This window comes from Coenobita brevimanus, chromosome 19 (assembly GCF_032717465.1).
Source record: "Coenobita brevimanus isolate Jiangsu-jjx chromosome 19, ASM3271746v2, whole genome shotgun sequence".
NCBI classification, from domain to species: Eukaryota; Metazoa; Arthropoda; class Malacostraca; order Decapoda; family Coenobitidae; genus Coenobita; species Coenobita brevimanus.
In genome coordinates this window covers 17,696,697-17,709,344 of record NC_136972.1, presented here as the reverse complement: position 1 = coordinate 17,709,344, position 12,648 = coordinate 17,696,697, and the positions used below count along the sequence as shown (strand labels likewise).

Genomic DNA, 12,648 nt, shown 5'->3' with positions numbered 1-12,648 from the left:
AGTATTTCATGACACTTTAATATATCATACAATAACCTCTCAATTTGGTAACATTATATCCTTTAAACCTTTGATTATAGCACATACTGCAAACTTCACAAGTAACATATCGATCCCATAGTGGTATCTAATCAAATCAGCCATTTGATAACCACAGGCCTAATGGGTAAGGCGCAGACGTAAATTCCAAGACTGTGACACATTCTAGTTTGTGCTCGCTCGCTTCGGGTACTAAAAAATATTATGTCATGTTGGCTTAAGATAAAGATATGTTCAGTTTAGCTTTGCAATTTTTATGGGCAATATTCAAATATCATGAAAAAACAAAAATCTTGTGGTAAGTTTAAGAGGTATTACACGAGCGTCTTTCAGGCTCAACCGCAGACAGGAAGTGCAAAAAGCGTCACACACACCCAAAAAAAAAAAAAAACAAACAAAAAAAAACAGTGAGAAAAAATAAGGTAGACACGAGTTCGGATGCCTGACACTTGGCCTGAAATGGCCCTAGACACACATGCCGAGAAAAATACTAATTTGAAGTCTCCTACCATCGGGCCGCCTTTTGTAAAAGACCCAGGTCAACCTACGGTAATTGCAGCAGATATGCCTCGAATAAGTCGGAATCTTGTTCGAGACACCACTATTTTGTTTGTATTTTCAGCTGTGGAAGATCTATTTACGTAAACTAAGGTGAATTATAATAAGTTTTGCATAATAGTCTGGATATAACAATATTATTGATAACAGGAAAACACACGAGATGCACTGTATTCCGATCGCCACGGGTTCGTACCCCTCCCTTGTCGCCTCCCTCTCCCTCTCAAGTTTCGTTGACTGACTCCACTTCCCACTACGCTCGTGCTAGACCGTTGCGCCACCTATCGGCAGCCTGTAGAAACATATGCCTGGCAGGGACTGTGGACGAACTTTTGATTGTGGGTGTACATCATTCACAGAAAATTTGCACCCACCCCATAAAGTTGCGCAGGAAAAGTTAATAGATTTTGTGAATGAATCATCGGTTCGAGATGCTTATGAGACTTCACTAGTGACTAAGTTCTGGTCAGAAATGAGCCAAACACACCCTCTACTTGCCAGTATGGTTATTTCAAAACTTCTAACTTTTCCAACAACATAATTATCTTTATGAGCAGGGTTTCTCTGTTTTATGTGTTATTAACTACAATCCTTGAGCTAGGCTATGTTTGCAGGAATGTCTTAGGTTGGCAATACCTGAAACACACCCAGAATTGAAGGCTTGGCATTGAAAACGCAAAGACATCCTTCACACTACGTTTCCTATCAAGTAGTTAGAAAACAAAGTGGAAGAGTTCTGAAAATATTTATTTAATCACAGCTTTGAGTTTTTCATTTTCAAAATAAATTTTTTTGTACAATATGAAAAGCAGTTCATGGAGTGTTTTGTTTTTTATATATCAATTTACAAATTACTTTCTTAATATTACCTAGATCTTAATAGCAATTATTATATTAATACAATGTACAGTTAAGAGTTTATTGTAACTTTCATGTAGCATTATACCAGATCACATTGTCGGTTTGTATTTAAATGCTTCTGAAGAGTTTATTTTCTAATTATAGCTCTGGGTTATTTTTCCTAAACACTTAAATTATAAATATCTATTCAATTTGTCAAATTATACTTGAATAAATGTAAAATCCTCCCAAGTGTATTTGTTTCCCATTATATATCTCTGTGGCTACTCAGCTACACAAAAAAATTAAAAAACTTGAGTAACACAGAACCTCAAGGGGTACGTGATGGACTGAAGTTTGGGAAACACTGGTCTATAGTCAGTCCACCTGAAGTGCAGAGTCCGTTATTAGCAGCCTGAAAGTTAATCCAGTTATTAGTAACCCGACTTGGTAAACTCAATAGTTTAATCTCGTATACAAACACACAGTTGAAATGGTGTCAGTGCCTTAGGTGATCTTGGCAAGCTAAAAAATACAAGTCATATGGGTCGAGATATTGCTTCATTAGCTTACACCATCTTGAACCTGTTTAATGTAAGATTATAATACCTCGTCAGTTCTGACATTTCTGTTAAAATGGACATATGGACTGCACACACACACACACACACACACACACACACACACACACACACACACATGTAGTGCCACAAATTTAGTATTCATGTATGTGTTTAGAAGTACTGTAATTTTTAAGTTAGATAGGGTGTAACCTGAATACTAGTCTATAAATTCCTGTCCTAAGTAGTAATTCATATGTTAATGATTGATGTAGGGTTAGCTTTATTTTTTATACGTATGCATCTCTGTATCTATGCATTGGGTGATGTAGTTGTCGATGTTGAGCTATGGGAATTCCTCCGTCTGGTCGAGTGATGAATAACAGATGCAAGCAGCCTTTCTCCTTGTTTGTGCGTCGTTGTTGGGCGCCAAGTTTAAACCTTAAACAGAGTAATGATGGGTATACAATTCTTTCCATATCCTAGTTGTGAAATGTTTACTAATGAAGCTGCTAGAACCCAAATATGTAAGATTAACAGTCAAAAAGGCCTAAATAATGTCATTTGTGAGGATTTAATAGTCCCGTTTGCCTTAGCCGTCACTAGATGGCATAAGCTGCCCCAAATTCAAGGCGGGATAGTGGTAAATTCCGTATTTAAATTAAGTAAGGATTGAATCCCAAATTTGCCACAATCCAATCAAAAGACCTGGCGTCATGTGTACACTACTAAATAAACAGTGAAGAGAATTATCTAACTATCTATCTATTGCCAAACGCCTCAATCCCGTTTGAGGTGGCCACAAACAAATCGCCTCCAAGTCGCCCTGTCCCCCGCCATTTCACTCCCCTGCTCCCAGCTCACACCCCCCTCTCTCATATACCTCTCCACCCCATCCCTTCATCTCATCCTCGGCCTCCCCCTCCCTCTTTCCCCCTCCACCTCACTCACATACACTCTCTTCGTCAGTCTTTCACCCTCCATCCTCTCCACATGGCCAAACCACCTCAGTGTGTTCCTCATAACGCTTCCTATCACATCCACATCAACACCACAACGCTCCTTTATATCCTCATTCGTCAGCCTGTCTCTCCATGTGACTCCACAGGCTCCTCTTAAATAACTCATTTCCACTGCTCTCACTCTTGACGTGTCCTTCCAACAACGTCCAAGCTTCACTTCCGTACGTTAGAGTTGGTATCACAATACTGTCATGTAGTAACTTTTTCACTTCCATGCTCACTTCCCTGTTTCTTATCACTGCTTTCAAGGAACCAGCAACCTTTCTTCCCTGCTGTACCTTTCAAGCACTTCACCCTCCAAACCTCCATCCTTACTCATCACACTACCCAAGTACTTAAACGTACTCACATTTTCCAATTCCTCACCATCCAACCTCGCTGTACATTCACTGACTTCACCTCTCTCAAAGACCATCACTTTACTCTTCCCTACATTCACCTTTAGATTCCGTTTCTTACACACTCTCTCAAACTCATCCACCAAGCCTTGCAGCTCCCCTTCGTCTTCACTCAACAACAGAGTATCATCTGCAAACAACAGTACAGGGAGTTTCCAAACACTATCCTCTCTCACCATGGCCACTCGAACATCCACTACCCTACCTTGTACCTCTTTTATTATCCCATCCATGTACAGATTGAACAACCATGGAGACATGACACATCCCTGTTTCAACCCAACCTTCAAAGAGAAAAATTCACTTAGTTCACCATCCACACGCACTGCAGCCTTCGCACCATCGTACATACTCTTCACAGCATTCAGCAACTTTCCATCTACTCCATATATTCTTAACACTTTCCACAATCCTTGTCTATCCACCCTGTCATATGCTTTCTCCAAATCCATGAAAGCCGCATACAACTTCTTTCCCTTCTCTAGAAACTTTTCCACTAAAGATCTGAGAATGAATATCTGATCTACACAACCTCTTCCCTTCCTAAAGCCTCCCTGTTCTTCTCCAACTAATTTCTCTGTTCTTCCTCTAACTCTGTCAATAAGTATCCTACCATACACTTTTCCTATTATACTAAGAAGACAAATGCCCCTATGGTTACCACACACTTCTTTTTCCCCTTTTCCTTTGTACAAGGGAATAATTATACCTGACTTCCAATCCTCCGGGACTCTACCTTCCTCCCAGGCCAATCTGCACATCTTCCACATCCATTCTACTACTATCTCTCCCCCAAGCTTCAGCATTTCACCACACACTCCATCAATTCCTGGGGCTTTCCCTGATTTAACTTTCTTCATTGCTTCCACAATTTCTATCCTACTGATTTCTTCCTGTCTTCTCACCTCCCTCCTTCTCCCAGCCATTCCCCAGCCACTTATACTCGCATTACTTCCATCCTCTACGTTCAACAATTCCTTAAAGTGTTCTCTCCATCTGCTCACTTTTTCTCCCTTCTCCACTAGTAATCTACCATTTTTATCTTTCACTCCCCTGCTAACTTCACTTCCACCCTGTCTTACTCTTTTCACCTCTCTCCAGAACATTTTCTTACAGTCCCTCCACTTTACACTCAAATTTCTTCCAAATTCCTCATCCACTCTCTTCTTACTCTCTCTTACTAATCTTTTCACCTCTCTCTTTCTTTCTACATATAACTCTCTTTTCTGCCTCTCAACCTCTTCCACGCCCCTATTTCTCATCCATTCATTGTATGCTTTCTTCTTTTGTGCCACAGCCTGTTTCACCTCTTCAGTCCACCACGCTGTTCCTTGCACCCCCCTCCGTCTTCTCTTCCTTCCTCACACCACATCACATGCTGCACATATTTCTTCTGTAAATATTCTACACACACCTTCCACATCTCCCATCTGCTCCAATTCATATTTGCCCAATCGTTCCTCCACTTCTCTCTTATACTCTGCCTTTTTCTCATCTTCTTGTAACCTTTCCACTCTCCTTGCAACTACTCCTTCCTCTCGTCTTTCCCTTCTTCTATTCCTCCAACTTACTTGAACTTTAATTCTGGCCATCACCAAGTAGTGGTCAGAAAGTCCACTCCCCCAACCTCTATACACTCTTGCATCCATTACACATCTTCGCATCCTTTCATCCACACACACATAATCAATCATTGCCTTCCTTTCATTCAGTTCACCACCCACCCTTCTCATCACTCGTCATGTATACCTGTGGATCATTTTATGCCTGAAGAGGGTATTGGCTATCACCAACCCCCTCCCAGCACAAATGTCCACTAACGCACTCCCATTCTCATCTATCTCAGCAGGCACACCCCACTCACCAACTATTCCATCCACCTTCATATTCTCAACTTTACCATTCATATCACCAATCAAAAGCACTCTCTCATTCCTTCCAAACTTTTCCATGCACACTTCTACATTTGTCCAGAACTCTTCTCTGACTCTTCTAGCACGATCTTGCGTTGGCGCATACACACACACAATCGCCCACATTTGTATTCCAACTTTCAACTTTACCCACACAATCCTTGACCCAACTGATCCATACTGTCTTATGCTCCTCTTCCATCTTTTACTCACAACTATACATACTCCTTCCTCATTTGATCTGACTGTGGCGTCTCTGGCGTACCCGGGAGGCCGCACTTGCTGCTCACACATCGTGTGTAATGGACGTTGGTTCAGGTGAGCTGTCCACATTCCTCCTTTTCCCCCCCGTTTTTCCTTGTTTAATCCTTACTTGGCGTGAACCATATGAAGTAATATTGTTAAAAGCTTCACGTAGACTTGCTGCTCACACATCATGTGTAATGGACGTTGGTTCAGTCCCCAGACACCGGCGACGTCAGAGTGTGCACGAGGCCTTCTCGTGGTATTGCCCATAGACTCTAACATACACACGTACACTACCCCTGAATTATTTTATAAACCGATTGTTTTTGAAATGGTATTATTGATCTATCAAGTGAACTTCTGTTTTTGTAGATAAGGAATAGAAATTTAAAAGTGTTGTAATCTTGTAATGGAAAGGCGAAATTCAAATTCATTAACCGTTTTCTTTCTCTTATATTACTATGTTAGAAAATTAGGAGCGTGGAAGGGAACTTAGTGGTTGTGAGCAATAATGTGATTTTGAGTGTTCCTCGAGGCTAAACAAGCCCGAGTGATTATGTATTCTTGGTGATTATGCGATTTTGAGTTGTTCCTCGGGGCTACACAAGCCCGAGTAATTATGTATTTTTGGTGATTATGCATTAATGATGAATATGAATTGTTAATAATTATGAATTGATAGTGATTGGGAAATATAGTAAACTGCATGATGAGAGTATACTATACGGGCGAAATAGAGCTCGAGTGATTATTTTTGTTGGTTCGAGGCTATGCCAGCCCGAAAACATAATCCAAGCTCATAAATGTTCCAGTCTTGAGGCTATTGTCGAGCCCAAGAATAACTGACAATAAAAAGTAAGGTACGATGACCTCAGAAATCGCTTGTATGTACCAAATTGTTTCGCCTGGTGACAATGTTGTAGGAATGATCACCCAAACCATGGTTTTAATGTACAACCCTTTTTCATATGACTAAAGGTCATGTGATTAAAAATGTCTTTTGAAAACCAGTATAGAATTATTAGAGTAAAGTATATGTCATTTTTTTTTGTGTTATACCCAATCAAGGGAATTATGTCCTCTCATGCCTAACTCACTCCCCTTCCAATTCAAGATTCCTTCGCTTAGGGAACGACGACCACACGTGGTACTGACTTAATCTCGACTCGGCCAAAAACTACAAACGCTACCAAAACTATCTTAAACAATTATCCTTTACCATACCAAGTCAAAACACCACCCCCTCCCCCTTTTGTTTTACTGAAGTGAAATTTCTATCAACCAAGGAGGGGAGACTAAGTCGAGTACCATCTGGATTATCAAAGGGTAAGTTGACCAAGTACCAACAACCGGTGGGATTGAACAATAACGGTGGAAGTAAATTCTTACCGTTACACTGGTGGCAATAGCAGTGGGATATTCATCGTTCCCCAATTAGTGGCGTTGGTGAGAAAGTGAAGGGAAGTGAATAGCAAAGAGAGTGAGAATGTTAAGGGTAGCATTGGTTGGTCATTCCCAAATACCTCCGGAACTCTATGTGCAGGACGTAGAAATTAGAATCTTTCGGGCAAGTGAAGGCAAGGTTAGGAATTTCTTTCAGGACTCTCGGTTAAATTCAGGATTGGAGTGGGAATGTGACCTTATATTTTTATGAATTGGAAGTAACGATATTGACCAAAATACCACCCCTCAAGAGACTTTTCATAGAAAAAAGACTGTTACCAGGGAGCTGGAGAAACACTGCCACGCCAGGGTGATTGTTTGTCAGGTAGAACCAAGAGTGTACCAGGGAGCAAGTGCTCCTAGTTCGTCTGAGGACTATAAATAAGTAAGGAACTCGATCAATAAGAAAATTCGCCAAATAAGAACCTGCAATTTAACAAGGCTTACTATAGTTATAACCTGGCGGACGGAGTACACTGGAGAGGTGCAGTGAGAGAACAAGTAGATGCCAAATTTGTCAGAATTATCGAGTCCTACAGAGACGATGGAAGTGATTAGACCTACTTAAAGGTAAAGAGAGACAACATTTCAAAATTTAATTTCCTTTTTTTTGAGTAAGAATAGAAAATTAGGGTCACCATGTCTCTGTATGGACAGTTGTTTGCTCAGTCACAGCCGGAAGCTGATCGTCCATCACAAGTGGGGAGAGATCATGTAACCATTCAATTGGATGAGGCGGAGGAACAATTCGGTACTACTAATAGAACGTTGCTTTCACACTCGACCCCTTGTTCACACATTATGAATTCACATCACTTTCTCACAAAACCGCGCGATATCCCAATTTTGGAATTAAATCAGCTTCAAGGGATAGAAGCTACATCTCGCCTCGAAATGTTTTGTGAGGCGGTGGAACAAACTCATACCAGTAACGCAACCAGAATCCAGGTTGCCAAAAGTCGAATGGGTTCCGAATTGGCCACTTTCATTCATAATTATCAAAAGAAGCATTTTGCACTGTCATGGCCCGAGCTAAAAAAATTCTTGAGTGCGGAGTTTACCATCGAGCTGAATGTAGCTCGAGCTTGGCAAGAGCTAGAGAGCATGACCTATGACTGGGAAGAACCACCCCAGGCGTTTGTACATAGGTTCATGTGTAAGCATGCGGCTCTCGAAACAAAGTTACCAAAAGAAAAGTTTCCCTCGCAAGATAAACGGATTAAGAAGAAACTGTGGTATGGTCTACCGCTCGAGTCTAGGGAAAAATTGGAAGGTTACCTTGATGACGGATATCCACTCCGTAAATTCATTGACAGGATCGAAAATGAAAGGCAGCTTCTCGAAGAGAGGTACACCACCAGAGTCAATGCAATGCCGGATAGGGACAATAAAAGTGAAGATCCATCAAATACAAATGTAGTTGATACTCCACCAAGACCATCCCATGATAACTGTCAACCCGAGTCAGACAAGGAAGTGACTGATTGAGAGCTCAATTAAGGGATTTGAAAACAAATTTAGAACAACTCAATCAAAAACAATCTACTCCTGTAACACCGAGGCGAAAATACTGTAGTCATTGTCTGAAGAGTTCACACACGTTGCAAGAATGTTGGGCCAAACCACCACCAGGCCACTGTTTTGATTGCCGTAGGTTGGGATGTCGCAGAGGCAGTAATGATTGCCCAGGTCGCATAAACCACAGCGCAGCAACGCGGAGCAATAACAGATTTCACCCACCCAGTCCAAATGCGAGGCAGACCGCCACTCAAACAAAATTCCCCCATCAGTCTATTTGACTAACCGCAGGTATAACATCGCCCACAATAAGCGTCAGCGTGAATAACAAGATAGTGGAAACTGTAGTTGATACAGGGAGTGGATATACTTTACTTAAAGAGGGCACTGCAAAGCGGTTAGGAACAGTAATAAACACGAGGAGAAATCCACCGAGATTACAGGGAGTCACAGGAGCGCCACTCCGTATCTTGGGTATGATCAAAGTAGATATCAGAGTGGGAGATGAGAAAGTTCATCAACAGTGGTGTCCAGTCGTCCCGAACGCCTACTTGACTACTGGAATGTTGTTGGGATGTGATGTCCTTTGGACAATCTCCGTTGATCTGGAATGGTGTGCAATGAGCGCTGAGGTGGGGAGGAGCCCCGTACATCGTAAACTATGTTCCGCAGCGGAAAGGAAAAGTTGAGCGAGTCCAGGCCACACCTATCAGAGCCGTCAGGAACCCTCAACAGTTGAAGCAAATTAATCTCGTAACAGTAGAGAGACTCACCCCATATCAAACCAAATTCATTGCCGTGCCAGTGAGTGAGGAGCCTAAAACCACTTTACTGTTCTACCCACAAGCACGTTTCAGTCATAATAGTCACCCTTACATATTACAAGTGAATTCAGAGGGCTTAGTCTATTTGCCCCTCAATAATAGAGCCAAACAAGATAAACTGTTTCTGATAGGTACCATTCTAGGCTCCTATGAAATTATTGACGACCCTTCTGTAAGTACAGTCAACTCAGTTACCAAAATTCATAATGACCTGATCCCTACCAGTGATCGAACTGATGAAAGCGGAACTCGTGTTCAACGACTCCGAAAGCTAATTGACGAACAGACATGGCCTCACTTAGCTTCAGCTCAACAAGAAGAATTAGCTAACGTAATTCTGCAACACGATCCCCTCTTCATTTTGGAAAAAGGAGAACTAGGAACCATCAGCGGTCCCCCCGTTCACATTAAAGTAGCAGATCCACAGCCCAGCCGTGGACCGATCTATCGATACCCTGAACAAGCTAAACAGGTGATCGCTGAAATGTTGCAAGACATGGAAGTGAGAGAAATTATTGAAAGATCAACAGCTGCCTGGTTATATCCTATCGTATTAGGTAACAAGCCGGATGGCAGCAAGCGCATGTGTTCAAATTATCGCCATGTGATTCAACATCTAGCAACGGATATCTATCCACTGCCCAGACTGGAAGAATTAGTCAAGCAGGCCGCAGGTCATAATTACTATGTGACTCTTGATATGCGTGAGGCATATTTTCAAATCATGCTGGACGAGGAAAGTCGTGATTTAACCACATTCAGTGATGGAGTCACACTTTACAGATTTAGGCGCTTACCATTCGGACTAAAATGTTCGCCAGCCATATTTTCCCGACGAATGCAGGACATTCTTACTCTATTGTTGAAGCAAGGCTGGGTAAAGAATTATTTGGATGATTTGATAATTTGGGCTGATGACTTCCCCATGTTGTTGAGTCGCTTACAGCAACTATTCACTTTACTCACACAGAATGGGGCCAAGCTAAATTTAAGCAAATGTACTTTTGGGTTAAAAGAAGTAACCTTTCTTGGCCATAAAATCTCAGCGGCCGGGAGTACGCCGGACCCAAAAAACATAGAGACTATCAACAAAATGAAAAGACCCACAAAAGTAAAAGAAGTCCGGAGATTCCTTGGGATGTGCGGGTTCTACTGAAAACACGTACCTTCTTTCGCAAAAATAGTAGCTCCCCTTACTAACTTAACAAGATCCGGAGTAGCGTTTGAATGGTCAGATGAGTGTCAATCCGCGTTTGATCAATTGAAGTCGAGCTTAGTGAATGCGCCAGTACTGGTAAGAGCCAACGTGACTCGACAATTCATTGTAACCACCGACGCGAGCAACACCCATATTGGTGGCCTATTGAGCCAGATACAACCAGACAACTCCAACTTGCCTATTGGTTACTTTTCCAAAAAGCTCAATCCTTGCAAGAGAAAATATTCTGCAACTGACAAAGAAGCATTGCCAGTCGTTCTCACATGTCACAACTTCCACCGTTACTTGTGGGGTTCCCACTTTATTATCTTGACAGATCATCAACCGCTTACCAGCATTTTTAAGCGAAAAACCAAATCCCCACGTATGAACCGATGGATTCTCGAGATGCGTGAATACGACTAGAACATGCAATATGTCAAGGGTAAATATAATGTAGTCGCTGATCAGCTTTCTAGACCTGTCAGAGTGATATTCCAACAGTCAGAAACCAACTGGCTTGGATTTAGTCGAGACGAAATGAAAGATGAGCAGTGAGAAGAACCCATGTGGGATGAGTTAGCTAAGTACTTGCGTAGTGAGAAGCTCCCTTCTAAAAGACTACCGAAAGCTATGTTGAGCCAGTTCGCATTGATTGACGAACTATTATATTTTGCTCGTGAAACAAATGATGGTAGCATCCAATATTGTTTGGTGATTCCTAAGTCAATAACCAAAGAAGCTATAAGACACGCTCATGAAATCTCAGGGCATCTAGGTCAGAAAAAATCCATTAAGAAAGCTGAAGAACTATTCTATTGGCCAAATCTAAAAGTAGATGTATGCGAGTATGTGAAACAGTGTCCCACTTGTCAAAGATTCAAAGGTGAAACTGGGCTGCAGCAACCTTGGAAAGGTTTCCCGCCTGTAAGTAAACCATCGGAACGTATCGGGATCGACTTGACTGATATGGTTGCTGGAGCTCAGGGCTGCCGATATGTCCTTACTGTGATAGATCACTACAGTAGGTTTGTGAAATATTATCCACTCAGAGACAAACATACACAACACATCATACACTGTCTTGGGCAATATTTCACCGACTTTGGGACGCCATGAGGAATCATACAGGACAACGGCGGAGAGTTCACGAGTGGAAAGTTCAAGAAATTCTGCCGGAGGAACCAGGTGGACTTGTTCTACGTCATCCCTTATCATCCCCAGGGAAATTCCACCACTGAAAGGATGCATAGTACTATGAAAAGTATCCTAGCATCTCTCTGCAATGGACACCCCTTCCGTTGGCCTCAGCTGCTCCAGTCGTGCCAAACCGTCATAAATCAAGCGGTGCACTCGAGCACGAGACAACAGCCCTATTATGCCTTCTTCTCACACCATCCCCCTCGCCTCATTGGTACCTTATTGCCTTCCGTGGATGCAGAGGAGGACGACCTGGTGATAGCACACACGCTCATCAAAGGTACCCACCAGAAAATGACCAGGCGATACCGGGAGGTGGCCAACAGGCAGAGGAGAGCGCAGAAGGTTGGAGTCAATAGCTTGGTGTGGGCGAAAAAAGAGACCATACAGCCGGGTACCTGTAGGAAACTGAATGCCAAATGGGACGGCCCGTATAAAGTGATTGAAGTGCTGCTAAAGGGAAGTGTTTACATCATTGAAAACGTATTTAGTGGAAAAAGAATACAAAGGGCTGCTGAAAAGGTAAAACCATATTACGGTACCGAGGAGTGGCTCTTAGAACCGTTGCAACAGGAGCTCGCCCCAGAGCCCGAAGATGAGCGATTACCACCGCGAGTGAGGAATGCCCCTCGGAGGCTCATAGAGGAGTGTTAGCTAGAAAAGTATAGATAAGTGCATGAGACGAATGTTGTGAAACATAACTGCTTAAAGTTATGTTCCGGGTGGACTCATCCCCGAGGAGAGGGTGTAAAAAAGAAAAAGAGAGAAGAGTTCCTGTTGGAACCGGGAAGTGCCTTACTTCGAGGGGAGTAATTAATCCCCTCACCTTACAGTTAGCACGGTTTGTGAGGTAGTGGAGTCTTCAGAACAGAATGAGCGCTCATCTTTG

At 42.3% G+C, this 12,648-nt stretch overlaps 1 protein-coding gene across 1 annotated transcript in view; it reads left to right on the top strand.

Annotated features, from left to right (window-relative positions):
* Positions 1–12,648, top strand: part of LOC145391701 (uncharacterized) — a 66,925-nt gene that overhangs the window by 1,217 nt on the left and 53,060 nt on the right. The gene's annotated exons all lie outside the window — the stretch shown is intronic.